Consider the following 4,571-nt stretch of genomic DNA (forward strand, 5'->3'; position numbering starts at 1 on the left):
TATGTATAACTGATTCACTTTGTTGTAAAGGAGAAACTAACACACTATTGTAAAACAGTTATACTCCAATAAAGATGTTAAAAAAAATAAAAATAAAGTGCTTAGAGCAATGCTCCACATGTAAGAGTTCTCTAAACATCAAAAAAAAAAAAAAAGAATTACCAATAACCCACACTTCTAGATACATACCTAAGAGAATTGAAAACCTATGTTCAAACAAAAACATGTACAATATTTCAAAGTTGGATAATAGCCAAAAACTTGGAGACAACCCAAATGGGTGAATGGCTAAATAAATTGTAGTACATTCGTACCATGGTATACTGCTCAGCAATAAAAAGAAATGAACTGGACTTCCCTGGTGGTGCAGTGGTTAAGAATCCACCTGCCAGAAAGAGAAATTAAGGAAACACTCCCATTCACCATTGCAACAAAAAGAATAAAATACCTAGGGATAAACCTACCTAGGGAGGTGAAAGACCTGTACTCAGAAAACTATAAGACACTGATGAAAGAAATCAAAGATGACACAAACAGATGGAGAGATATACCATGTTCTTGGATTGGAAGAATCAATGTTATGAAAATGTCTATACTACCCAAAGTGATCTACAGATACAATGCAATCCCTATCAAATTACCAGTGGCATTTTTTACAGAACTAGAACAAAAAAATCTTAAAATTTTTATGGAGACACAAAAGACCCTGAATAGCCAAAGCAGTCTTGAGGGAAAAAAACGGAGCTGGAGGAATGAGACTCCCTGACTTCAGACTCTACTACAGAGCTACAGTAATCAAGACAATATAGTACTGGCACAAAGCAAAACAAAGGAAACTACAAACAAGATGAAAAGACAACCCTCAGAATGGGAATAAATATTTGCAGATGAATCAACGGGCAAAGGATTAATCTCCAAAATATATAAACAGCTCATGCAGTTCAACATTAAAAAAAACAAGCAACCCAATCCAAAAATGGGCACAGACCTAAATAGACATTTCTCCAAAGAAGACATACAGATGGTCAAGAAGCATCTATTTTATATATAATAGTGAAAAGCTGCTCACCATCACTAATTATTAGAGAAATGCAAATTAAAACTACAATGAGGTATCACACCAGTTAGAATGGGCATCATCAGAAAATCTACAAACAACAAATGCTGGAGAGGGTGTGGAGAAAAGGGAACCCTCTTGTACTGTTGGTGGGAATGTAAATTGATACAGCCACTATGGAGAACAGTATGGAGGTTCCTTAAAAAACTAAAAATAGAATTACCATATGACCCAGCAATCCCACTACTGGGCATATACCCAGAGAAAACCATAATTCTCTGACACATGCACCCCAGTGTTCATTGCAGCACTGTTTTACAATAGCCAGGTCATGGAAGCAACCTAAATGCCCATCGACAGACGAATGGATAAAGAAGATGTGGTACATATATACAATGGAATATTACTCAGCCATAAAAAGGAACGCAATTGGGTCATTTGTAGAGACGTGGATGAAGCTAGAGACTGTCATGCAGAGTGAAGTAAGAAAGAGAAAAACAAATGTCATATATTAACGCATATATGTGGAACCTAGAAAAATGGTACAGATGAACCAGTTTGCAGGGCAGAAATAGAGACACAGATGTAGAGAACAAATGTATGGACACCTAGGGGGGAAAGTGGCGGGTCAGGTGGTGGTGGTGAGATGAACTGGGAGGTTGAGATTGACATATATACACTAATATGTATAAAATAGATAACTAATAAGAACTGCTGTATAAAAATAAAATAAAATTCAATAAAAAAGCAAGTAAAATAAACAGCATGTTGTAAGACGATAGAAAATGTCTTTATCAATAATCACAGTAAATGTACAAATAAATGGAGAAAAAAAAATCCACCTGCCAATGCAGGGGACACGGGTTCGAGCCCTGCTCCAGGAAGATCCCACATGCCACAGAGCAACTAAGCCCGTGCACCACAACTACTGAGCCTGCGCTCAAGATCACGGGACCCACAATTACCGAGCCCGCATGCCACAACTACTGAAGCCCGCGTGCCTAGAGCCTGTGCTCCACAACAAGAGAAGCCACCGCAATGAGAAGCCCGCGCACTGCAACAAAGAGTAGCCCCCACCCTCCAACAGTAGAGAAAGCCCACGTGCAGCAACAAAGACACAACACAGCCATAAATAAATAAATAAATTTATTTATTTTAAAAAATGAAATAAACTACTGATATATACAACAACTTGTATGGATCTCAAGGAAGAGTACAGCCCTCAGAGCGCTAGAACCATCTACCTCCTAACTCTGGGAAATTTAGGGGATCGCAGACCTGAGGAATTTGAACCATCTATTTCCAAGTCATGGTCATTTGATGTTGCCTAAGAGAGAGCCAGTGTACCCAAAGTTGCAGGAAGGGGAAGGTGGATTTGCACATTTGATTAAGGATACACGGCCTACATCTAGGGTCTTTGGGCAAGGCAGGAGGTTAAGTACGTGGTGGACTCGGCACAGAATTGTACAAAGAACAACCTACCCATATCTTTCCCCTCTAAACTCTGATTACAAAAGAATGTTGATGAAACCCCATTGATGAACAAAAAAGAAAAAAAGACAAAGAGAGAAGAGCCTCCACCTTCACCCCTTCCATCCCCTCCACCAAAGGTAGGCTGATAGAAAGCCTCAAAGTTGAGGGGCACCCCAACCTGCAACATGTCTAAACAAAGTCAGCCAGGAGTCATGGTTGTCTTCTCTATGGTCCATAGCGTGGGATGATCAGGCAATTTGTCATCAAAAGCAGGATACATTTGTGAGTGAAAGATAGTGCTATGAATTATTGCTCAGGAGCAACAGTCAGGAACTGAGAGTGACCCAGGCCAACCACGATGAGTGGTTGTCCTATCCAGAACTGGAATGAATAGGAATTGACTCATCCTTGTTGTCCTTTTGTCCTAGTTCCTTCTCGGCCTGAGAAAGGTGGCTGTGACTGAGATATGGAGATTTGGTTGTAGGGAGAAGAAACCCTGACACTTGGGAACCAGACTATGCCAAGTTGGGGAGCAGGGTGGGAGGGCTGTGTTTGGGGGATGCAGAGTCAACTACAGGGAAACCCAAATCTAGAACTGTGTGGGAGTGTGTGTGTGTTTACATGAGTACATGTATGTGTGTTAACTGAAGTTCAAGATGTGAGAACCAAAAGAAGTGAAAGTGAGGAATAAATGAGAAAGGTTCCAAACGGTGTGAGGCAGACAAACTTCTTTATATATATATATATATATTTATTTATTTATTTATTTTTGGCTGCGTTGGGTCTCTGTTGCTGCGCTCGGGCTCTCTCTAGTTGCAGCGAGCAGGGGCTACTCTTCATTGTGGTGTGCAGGCTTCTCATTTTGGTGCCTTCTCTCATTGTGGAGCACGGGCTCTCAAGTGCAGGCTCAGTAGTTGTGGCACACGGGCTTAGTTGCTCTGTGGCATGTGGGATCTTCCTGGACCAGGGCTCGAACCCATGTCCCCTGCATTGGCAGGTGGATTCTTAACCACTGCACCACAAGGGAAGTCCCAAACTTCTAATCCTGTGACTTGACAGAGGGAGACAGCAGGCTGTGCATTGGAGCTGGAGTCAGGCATGAAAGGAGAGCAAAGGATGCCCTTTCTCCAGCCTGTGGGTGAGGTCTGAAGGGAAGTGATATGCTTCCCAGGTAGGTGGTCAGGCCCAGGCACAACAGAATAACCCTTTGACCCATAGTTCGTGGTGTTCTTGTTCTAGACTGGCCAACCAGGTCCAAGAAACCAGGCGACAGCTAATAGAAAGCCTCAAAGTTGAGGGGCACCCCAACCTGCAACATGTCTAAACAAAGTCAGCCAGGAGTCATGGTTGTCTTCTCTATGGTCCATAGCGTGGGATGATCAGGCAATTTGTCATCAAAAGCAGGATACATTTGTGAGTGAAAGATAGTGCTATGAATTATTGCTCAGGAGCAACAGTCAGGAACTGAGAGTGACCCAGGCCAACCACGATGAGTGGTTGTCCTATCCAGAACTGGAATGAATAGGAATTGACTCATCCCTGGTTGTCCTTTTGTCCTAGTTCCTTCTCAGTCTGAGAAGGGTGGGTGTGACTGAGATATGGAGATTTGGTTATAGGGAGAAGAAACCCTGACACTTGGGAACCAGACTATGCCAAGTTGGGGAGCGGGGTGGGAGGGCTGTGTTTGGGGGATGCAGAGTCAACTACAGGGAAACCCAAGTCTAGAACCATGTGTGAGCATGTGTGTGTTTACATGAGTACGTGTATGTGTGTTAACTGAAGTTCAAGATGTGAGAACCAAAAGAAGTGAAAGTGAGGAATAAATGAGAAAGGCTCCAAACTGTGTAGGTCAGACAAACTTCTTTTTTTTTTTTTTTTTTAATAAATTTATTTATTTATTTATTTTTGGCTGCGTTGGGTCTCTGTTGCTGCGCTCGGGCTTTCTCTAGTTGCAGCGAGCAGGGGCTACTCTTCATTGTGGTGTGCAGGCTTCTCATTTTGGTGCCTTCTCTCATTGTGGAGCACGGGCTCTCAAGTGCAG

This window comes from Physeter macrocephalus, chromosome 18 (assembly GCF_002837175.3).
Source record: "Physeter macrocephalus isolate SW-GA chromosome 18, ASM283717v5, whole genome shotgun sequence".
NCBI lineage: Eukaryota > Metazoa > Chordata > Mammalia > Artiodactyla > Physeteridae > Physeter > Physeter macrocephalus.